We start from the raw sequence: 10,457 nt of genomic DNA, 5'->3' as shown, positions 1-10,457 counted from the left end.
CGAAGTGCATTTATAATTAGATATAACCTGCAGTGCCGATTTATATAAAATTAAATGGAAGAGGAAGACGTTCAAGTATGTGTTTCTTTGACAGGTATCCAGCCAAAAATCAAAGCAAATATGTACAGATTCTGGGCACGCGCACCTATATTTTTTTGTTGAGAGTGGTCCAGATTGACGGCGGGGAGGGGGTATAATACTACAACACACCACGTCTATATAGTATTAAATCAGTTTTATTATACACTCTAAAAGATGATAACTTACTATTAAGTACTGTCAACTATATTATCAGAAAAAAGGATAGAACTAATTATTTTTATTAAAAGAAGAATGAGTACGGTATAGTGCAAGATAAAATCCTTAGGCTATATCAATCGTTACTCTACTAGGTAAGTATAGTTTTGTTAAGAAAATGTATAAATATAGGCCTATGTCAAGTTACGAAGTTTCCTTTTGGGAAGGGGTCGGAACCAGTGGTCCCCCGCATGGATGCATCCCTGTTCTGAAGGATTCAAACACTTTGGAAGAAGAAAGGTGTACGATGTCCCCCTCCTCCCGAATTGGCGCCCATGTGCGTCACCATAGACGATACCATTATCCTATCATTGATATAAGGAAGCCACAGTTGGCGCAAAATACCTTAACCCTTTAATGGGCAAGCATTGATAACATTACCATTAAAATATTTTTATGGTTGAACCATGTCTTCCTGATCATAATTTCGTAATTTTTAAAGTATTTTTGTACTTTGGTTATAAAATACAGGGTGTTTATTTCAAAGCAGCATTGCCATAAAATAAGTCTTATGTGTAGCTTCTGAGCAGCATTGCCCTATTATGGTAAAATATCATAAGAATGCCCTCAGTAATAAGCAGCAGTTTCGTTGAAATATCTTCCTACTGAGCAAGAAACCACAAATAAAAACAAATAAAAAAAGAACTTTCGCGGAACGTAGGAGATAAAGCTTCTACAATACCAAATTTCACTGACCCCTGTTGACGAAGATGAAGTATCTAAAGTAGGGTTGCCAACTCTGGAAAGTAAAAAAAACCGGTACCCCTTCAAAATTCCCTAATAGGTCTAAGTGTGAAGTATCGCTGTTCAGACCCATCCATAGGAAATGTACTATCGTGAACAAAAGTGCATTAGCATTTGTATTCTGCATATCCTTAGCACATTCACTAAAAGCATTGTACTAAAAATTAGAAACTGAAGTTGGTATTGATCGTTTGATTGTATTTAACAGTAACTACCACTTCTTTAAAATTATCGAAACAGATGAACAAAAGTATACTAATCTTTACGTGACAAATTTGGATTTGGAAAATGAACTTTATTCTTCAAACTTCCACTTCAACTACAGGAAATGGCTTTAAGAGGTCCTTTTTCACTCTCAATAAATGTATAAAATTCCTTACAAATCAATTTTTAATTTTCCCTGATACAGTCCCTGCCATCTCTTTAAAATTATCTAAACAGATGAACAAAATGTGTTAATCGTTGATAGATGGTGAAAAGTAACAATTTCGGATTTACAGAATGAAATTACTTTTTAAATCTATACTTCTAACTAGGTGAAATTGTTCCGAACTAAATACAAATAAAAAAAAAAAGGTCATAAAGCGGCTGGTAAGAAGTTTGTACCGGTCACCGGCTTTAATCAAAATAACAGCAATATTTCCGACCAGGCCGGTGAAAAACCGGCTAGTTGGCAATCCTAATCTAAAGAAGCCACCCGCAAATCATGTGTATGAATATTATATGAAAGCAATAATGCCAATTAAATGATCACTGAAGTTATAATTCGTGCGGATAACGTAATAGAATGCGATGTTGTTTGAGAGTAACATTGCCCACTAAAGGGTTAATCATGTTCGTTATGAAATTCTCAGTATCCCCTTGCTCCCGCAGATCGACGAAGCGGTCTTGGCTATAGACAAGAAATTTATGATTTCTTTAGTGTTGATCAGTGGCGTATTTAGGATCAGTGTTTCGGGGACCTATGCACATCATGGGGAAGCAGGGGGCAATTGCCCACCAGAGTTTGAGAGTTAACCGATTGTCGTTAGTCGATCGGAAATATATTTTAATTGATTGTCTACTAATATACTAGGGGAAAACGTGAAACTCGTATGGCGGTGGAGGATCTTACCCCCCAGGCAAATTTGAAATGACGCTCCTGCAAACACACATTGTATATTCGTATTGAATATTTGTAATTTCATTTCAACCTAACTGATTTCATTTTAGAAAAAAAAAATGGAAATATTCAGTTTTATCTGTGTACGTTTTTACATGAAAGAAAATGGTAAGAGAACTTGAAGCTGAAATATACTGATTGCAGTTTTAGTTGGTGGTGTGGAACACCAACCGTGCAAGTTGGTATGGAATACCAATTTCGCTTATGTTACTGACGACGGCAGACTTGAATCACAACTAACAACGGTCGAAAGTACGATAGGAGAAACGAAAGAAAGTTACAACTAACAAAAAGAAAGAGAAGAGTAGAATGGACGAAAGAAAGAAGAAACCAATGCAGTTCTTACATGATTATTGTTGTACGTGGAATGTGAAAAACGAACATATTTTTTCCGAAGGGGCTTGAGCCCGATAGCCCCCGCCGCCGTAAATACGCCACTGGTTGTGATCAAAGATTTATAATATAATTCAGATTTAGGAAAAAACAACTCGCAAGAAAACTGGCACGATATGCTTGCTTGCTTTGGTTTTGTTTTGTTCGTTTGTTTCTTTCTTTCTTTTCGACACGGAGTTTTTGCTAACACAGAACTTATCAGAGCTAAAAGTTAAAAATAGGAAAATATACTCTTTGTTTACTTCTAACATATATTAATGAAGAAAGTAACTGAAATAATGTCCAGGATTTTTTTCACAAAATTCTCTACATATCTTAGCTGTTCCGACAATCAGATCAGCGCCTTCGAAGGACATCATTCTACAAGAGCTCCTCAGCTCGTCGCCTCCGTGGCGCAATCGGCTAGCGCGTTCGGCTGTTAACCGAAAGGTTGGTGGTTCGAGCCCACCCGGGGGCGCTTATTTTTTTTCTTCATTCACAGAGCCACTTTCTTTAATAAATCAATATTTCATATATGATAAGAATGTTCAAGCACTACTAAAACAGTGTAATTTAGTTTTTTTTTTTCGAAATGATTTGGATGATTATTCCACAATTTCTTTTATTTTAAATCAGGATAAAGTTTATTTTTCATTTAACGAAATAAACTAATTGTAGCATAGAGTAAGGGAAATTAATGAATTTATAACAATCAATACATCATGCGAAACGAAACAAATACTTTGCGAAGTCATTACAAGGTAGACTATCACTTCCTGCTAGGGGCCTTTTTTCTCAATGGAACAAGTTTTGTAAAAATGAGTGTATGTTGCTTCTACTCATCTCTTTTATAAGGAAGTTTCTCAAAATTAAATTTATGAGTTACAAGGAACAAGTGAAAAGTTTCATTCCGATAAATGCTTTCTGAATTCATATGCATATAAGAATCGCATCAATATTAAAAATCAGTTAACAGGTTACGCACAAAAAATATCTAATCCTATCATAATACGATAAAGTACGAAGTCAGTCTTTACGTGTACTAGAACAAATGACTAATCATATATTATTTACCAATAACATTGGTGGGTTCAGAGGGAAGTTACATGGGTCAAAATTTAAATTTTATTGGTGCAAGATAATGGAAGAAAGTTTACAAAAGGTACTAATTCTTGTATAGAGTTCCCTCAAACTGTATGAAGCTTCCTTCCCTTAGCATGTAGTGATAAAATTAAACTTTTACCGATGTGACTTCCTTCAAGAACCACCATCGTTGCACGAAGTAATATGCCCGCCCTCTAAACTCGTCGTGCAATGTTTGCTACTGGACTGAATAATGACTATACAAATATATAGAGTTGTAATTTTAGTCAAGTTACCTTCATCAATTTTAGATATGTTCCAAAATTTCTGGAATAGTAAACTTGTATACCGGTATACTCCAAAATGAAGCTCCCGTAAAGGAAATCTGTACAGATTGTAAATATTTAAGGACTTACTAATATTTATGATATTGCAATATATTCAACGTGTTGTAGATTCTATGCTTTTTTTTTTCAAGTAAAAAATACAGTTATAACAAGTGGCTAGTAATAGAAAATTCTGTTTCCTGAAAATTTTGCTAATACTTGTCAAAACAAGTATAAAATGACAACTTCAAGGAGTTGACAAAGGTTGTTTATGAGGAAATTATAAACTGGAGCCCTCGAATGGGGATTTTCTGAAACGTTACTGAACACAAAAGAAGTTTACAATATGTGAATAATATTGTTAAAAAGAAATAACTATATTTCGAAAAGCTTTTTTACTTCGTCCCCTGAGAGTGCTCTCAGCAGACACGTTATATTAATTAAATTATATAAATAAAAATGAAAGTGAGTGTTTGTGACTTAATATTTCTTGAACCACCCGATCAATCTCGATCAAATTTTCAACATTGGGGGTCTAGATGGGGTTCGGGCCTGGAATGTTTTTTATCATTTTACTTTGATGGTAGGTACAACTTAGAGAGAGGAGGGGGATATATATATATATAAGGGCGGATCCAAGGGGGTGCTATAGGGGCTATAGCCCCCCTTGACCCTCAGCTATACACTGGATAAAATGGACTTCAATCATGTTTTACACTGGATAAAGCGGCAAACTATGGAGCCCCTCATTTGATCATATCCTGGATCCGCCACTGTATATATATATATATATATATATATATATATATATATATATATATATATATATATATATTTTATAAGGATCTAAACATCACAACAAAAACACATGTTAATACAAAATGTGTTATTAATTACAAACAATAAAGCAGACATAAAAGTTAACACAAAAAAAGCCGAAAGGAAACGGACCTCACAAAAAAAATTAAAAAAATAAAAGCACAACTACGAACGGACCTGGCATCAATCCACCAACTTATCAACTAACCATCTCCTGCTCTGAGGTCACATTAAAATAAAAATACACCTTTCCTAAACCCTATGTCACACTAAACTAGGAATCCCAACTATAACTTAAAACCTTGCAAGGCTGCCGTAAGCTAAGGGAGTTATCCACAATCTCACCTATAAACTTTGCCAGTGTTCTGGATGCTGCCATGAGCGGAAGGGGCACCTGGCAAAAAATCGATATCCCTTCATCTGGTCATTAAAAAAGAACACTATTTAATCTTTGTAAAATCAAAAACATTTATAATTAAAATTTTATAATAAATTAATATAAACAAACGCTCAAACCATCATTTAGTCTCTATCTATAAAATCATTACATGGTGGAGGCGCCGGACAACTATTGAGGTACCAAGTTTACAAAATTTATTGCTACTACTTTACAAGCTGTATCCGATTAACAATGTGGTATGCCTTAGTAAGGTATTCGGAAATTCTTCGACCAATCTCCAAATACGTGTAGTTCGTAAAGAGTTGGTTTACGTTCTTGAACATTTAAGAGTCACCTAAAGGAAAATGTCGGGTTCTCGAAGGGATATTTATCAAAAGATAAATTTTTGTTACAAAGGAAATACAATAATATACTGATTGATTATACTGTAGATGCGCCATATTTTGCTGGGCACAGTTTCTCGTTTGTATGCGATATGCGGTAAGACTTTCAGAAACGCCCTATATATGTCATCACTTGCCTTGTCGTTATTTTAATAAGCAAACCATGTTAATTTTGAGTGTTATCTTTTTACGGTATTTTCAGTTTAAACAGATACATTTTAAAATACAACATAAAACAATATTATATACTTGAAAAGACGATTCTCTTCAGCTAACATTTTTTTTTATAAGAAAGTGTGACACTTAAGTGAGAAAATCAACAGCACAGGATTAATAACTTCTTTCCTGTATTTTGTAAAAGTGCCTCTATGTCTAAAATAGGTAAGAATTCAATGAATATGCAATATCAGATTGGTAACTTAAACAAAAAAGTAAAGAAAGATAATGTTTTTCTACTTTATACAAGAAATGTACAGGAGAGCGGGAGTTAGAAGGCTGCATTCTTCACTGAACAGAGAAAAGTAGTATGTTTTTAAAATGGCGTTCATTTTTAAGTTATCCTGTTTTCTTTTTTATAATAATAATAATAATAATAATAATAATAATAATAATAATAATAATAATAATAATAATAATAATAATAATAATAATAATAATAATAATAATAATCGAATAATTCTTGAATTTTAAAAGTATTAGTTGATATAGGATAAACACAGCGTGTCCATAAACATACTATTATACAGTACTTTAAAGTAGTATTACGTCGCTCTGAATAATCTATTTAAATGAAATTGGTCACATTTGAAAGAAAAACTCAAATATTTTTTTTATTATACTTCATAGACATTGAATGTGGGTCCCACGAGTGACGATGCAGACATCAAGACGATATTCCCATTCAGGCCATACACACTCCAACATATCTAGTGACATAGACTGGATGGCAGCATTGATACGAACAGGCCACGATCCACAAAATCACGGTACCACTTCAAAATTGACGTATGTGTAGGAGCCTGATGTCGAAATCTTCGCCTAAAAGCACGCTAAACCTGCACAAGACTCTGCGTGCTGTGATATTCCAAAATACACCGGTTCGTGCTGTGATATTCGTTTTACGGGTTCGCCGTAACTCCTTAAAACTTATTCTTTAATCAGTGGTGCCCACCCCCTTATATCCAAGACGCACCCCCCCCCAATTGTCTACCCGTAGGTGTTCTTCTATGAAAAAAATCTTCTTTTCGATTAATTTTTACACTCCCTCAAACATATTTATACAGATTTTTACCCCCCCCAATATTTCAGTGACGCACTTTGCGTCATAGCCCCCCCTTGTGGGTACCCCTGCTTTAATAACAACCCAACACAATGAAAGGAAATAAATTTACGTTAGCACATTACTGCATAACAGTACAGAAACATAAATGCTTCTCAAGTGACCTCCAGTAGAAACAGCAAGTACCTGAAAAAATATCCAACAATGAACCCATATCGACTAATCACAAAGTAAACATGAGTAAATTAACAGACAAATTCTGACCAAAGCATATCTTAACTAATAAATAATAGCGTTAATATTAGCCACGTTAGCGTAATCTATTATATAAAAGAGAACGCACAAATCCTTTGTTAGCTCATCACGCTAATACGGCTGAACCAATTTCTTTCATTTTTGGGGGGTTATTAGGATTTGGACCCTAGATGGTTTTTATCATATCACTTTAATTTTTAATTACCAGTGTCTTGAGATAATTGACCATTCAAGTGTCCATAACGTACAAATCCTTTGTTAGTTCATCATAGGTATAAAAATAAACGTATTTATATGCAACCCGCATGACCGTGTCACTCGGCGGGTTAACATAAATGAAAGGCGCTATAATGTTAACATTTACTGCAATTTGAAAGCGAAAAAGTAAAAATTATCTAAGTAACAAAGTTTATTGCGTTCCGGGGTGACCGCAGCGAAGCGGGGTGAACGCTGCTAGTTAGTTAATATATGCTTTGGTCAGAATTTGTCTGCTAATGTTTACAAGAAGTTTCAAAGCTAGAATGAGTGGTATTTAAACATGAGTGAATATACTTTTTCTGTGTTTGATTATTAACATTGTTGTCCACTGTTGACATGCACAAAAACTATTTTGAGTTTTTCTTTCAAATGTGACCAATTTCATTTAAACATGATTATCCAAAATAACGTAATACCAATTTAAAGTATGATGATATTTTTTATGGACACGGTGTTTTACAAGTAAAGTCCAGATTATCAGAGCTAATGTGGACCGTATTTAACTCGGATAAGCAAAAACTCGGTTAACACGGATGGGTACATAGAAAAAGTGTTTATTTGTCTTTATTAATTACTAGCAGCGTTCACCCCGCTTCGCTGCGGTCACCCCGGAACGCAATAAACTTTGTTACTTAGATAATTTTTACTTTTTCGCTTTCAAATTGCAGTAAATGTTAACATTATAGCGCCTGTCATTTATGTTAACCCGCCGAGTGACACGGTCATGCGGGTTGCATATAAATACGTTTATTTTTATACCTATGATGAACTAACAAAGGATTTGTACGTTATGGACACTTGAATGGTCAATTATCTCAAGACACTGGTAATTAAAAATTAAAGTGATATGATAAAAACCATCTAGGGTCCAAATCCTAATAACCCCCCAAAAATGAAAGAAATTGGTTCAGCCGTATTAGCGTGATGAGCTAACAAAGGATTTGTGCGTTCTCTTTTATATAATAGATTATTATTACCTGACCAGGATAGCAGTTAGCAGTGCGGTTTTGGGAGGATGGCGCTGCTGTTGTCTTTGCATCAGTTTCTTCACAAGTGCGGTGGGACAGGGGAGCGGAGAGTTTCACTCTGCAGTATATCCAACGGCTTTTAAAAGTTGCTGTTTGGATATTATGCATAGCCTAATCTCTTTACGCTTAATAAAGAACGCCGCAAGTTATGTAGTTGTAGTGAACAACTCCTGCAGTAATGCAGATGTATTGTGAATAGTGGTATATGAATGGAAATTACCAATTTAAGAACAACATAGCACAATTGACAATTCAGTGAGCTTCTACCGTGTATTAAGCAGATTGTATAAAAATTGATTAAGTTTCATTCGATGTCACAAAACAGGAGCAGCCTGTAAAACGCTGCTCGCTAGTTTGTTCGCAAGTTAATATGGGGGTGTATTTTTGTTGTAGTTGTTCTGTTGCTTGTTACTTTCGCCCTACTACACATATTATGCATATGACTTTTGTGTAGTGAATTATTTTAAAACATTTAAGATGTTCTGCAAATAACCAATAACTTTTGAAACTGTTTGTCTTAACTTGAGCCAGGGGCGGATCCAGGATGAATGTTTGGGGGGCAGTCGTTCGAAATCAAATCAAGGTGAGAGTGTATTGCAAAAAAAAAAAAAAAAAGTAGCTATTGTCTGCAATTTCTAGAACAGAAATGGCCACCTGCGATTTCGAAGGTGGACATTTCTTTGAGCAAAAACGCCAATGTAAGTAATTTCTTGCAATTTAATGCTTTATTTGACTTCTGCAACGTAAAACAAAAAAGTAAGGCCTACTTACTTTAAGATTTATTTTACATTTATAATACAAAGGTGAAAATTCTTAGGTTTTATTTTTAAAATAAAAAATATATCATATTCTGAGGGGGCAATCGCCTCAATCGCCCCGCCCCCTGGATATGCCCCTGACTTGAGCATATGCGTGAAGTGGTTTATTACGAACAGGATAAAAAGAACTGTGATAGATTGATTACAAGTAATCCGGTTAGAAACACTGCTGTTTGCATTTTAGTTCCAAAACCGGCCACCCGCACTCGTTCGCTGGTCAGGTAATACCGTATTTATTATTTTTATTGGACATACGGCACAACATATAATTATACATACATATATGCATGAGGAATTAGCAATAAAACAGTAAATAAGATGCAGTTTCATATTGATACGTACATAAGTAGAACACAATACAAAACACAACATAAATAAGGTACTGTTTAGCATACACAAATTTAACTTTTATCCGGGCAAGCGGGGCCTCCCAGGGCCAGTAGCTTCATATATTTTTTTTTTCGAATTTCTCAATAACCATAAATATTTCGATGACATAAAATTCTGAATTCTTCTATCTTTAGTCAAAGTTAAAGTCATGAACATATCGAGTTGGTAAGGCCCCAGTTGCTGTCTACATTATAAAAATAGCTTGCCCGGACAAGGGTTAATTAAAAAAAAAAAAAAGTCTTTCGTAGTGTTCTGCTTCATTAACGTAGTGTTCTGTCTCGTTTATGGCCGCTATATTGCACAGACGTAGCAACATCATGATGACAGCTGGTGCCGTGTCATCTTGCTGTTCGACGTAGAACACTGAATTCTCAAACTGAAACTCAAGACGTGCAATTCGCTCGTTTGGCCAAGTTGGATGGAGTCGTTATCTTTACACCACCTTTGTTTGCTTTCTTGCTGAAACAAAAACCTATACACTGCTTATCGTTGTAACCGGATTAGTTTTCTTTTTAATTTTCGTTTGTTTGTTTGGATTAAGCTCGGAATCTCGGTTAATTGAAGCTCGGATAATCGTGACTCCACTGTATTTGTTTTATTGTTATTTATTTCAGTGTGATCTTAACGTATTTTCTTGTTAATTAATCATGAACTATTTTTTACTCTTCCTTTATGCTTGCTTTTTATTTCTTTATATTTTTTTCGTTTTCCCTTCTGAAAATTTCTCAACCGCAAAGGTCAGGGAAACAAGTGAACGAAAACAAATAACAATCTATTTGATCGCATAATATTATGTGAAAGAATGGTGCTATTGGGAGAAATTTGCTGAAAAATTATCATATC

At 34.7% G+C, this 10,457-nt stretch overlaps 1 non-coding gene across 1 annotated transcript; it reads left to right on the top strand.

Annotated features, from left to right (window-relative positions):
• Positions 1-2,979: 2,979 nt before the first annotated feature.
• On the top strand, positions 2,980-3,053 carry TRNAN-GUU (transfer RNA asparagine (anticodon GUU)). The gene has a single exon. It is a non-coding gene; the product is annotated as a tRNA-Asn (tRNA).
• Positions 3,054-10,457: the final 7,404 nt, after the last annotated feature.

This window comes from Thermobia domestica, chromosome 3 (assembly GCF_964235325.1).
Source record: "Thermobia domestica chromosome 3, izTheDome1.hap1.1, whole genome shotgun sequence".
NCBI classification, from domain to species: Eukaryota; Metazoa; Arthropoda; class Insecta; order Zygentoma; family Lepismatidae; genus Thermobia; species Thermobia domestica.
This window is presented reverse-complemented; position numbering and strand designations above follow the sequence as displayed.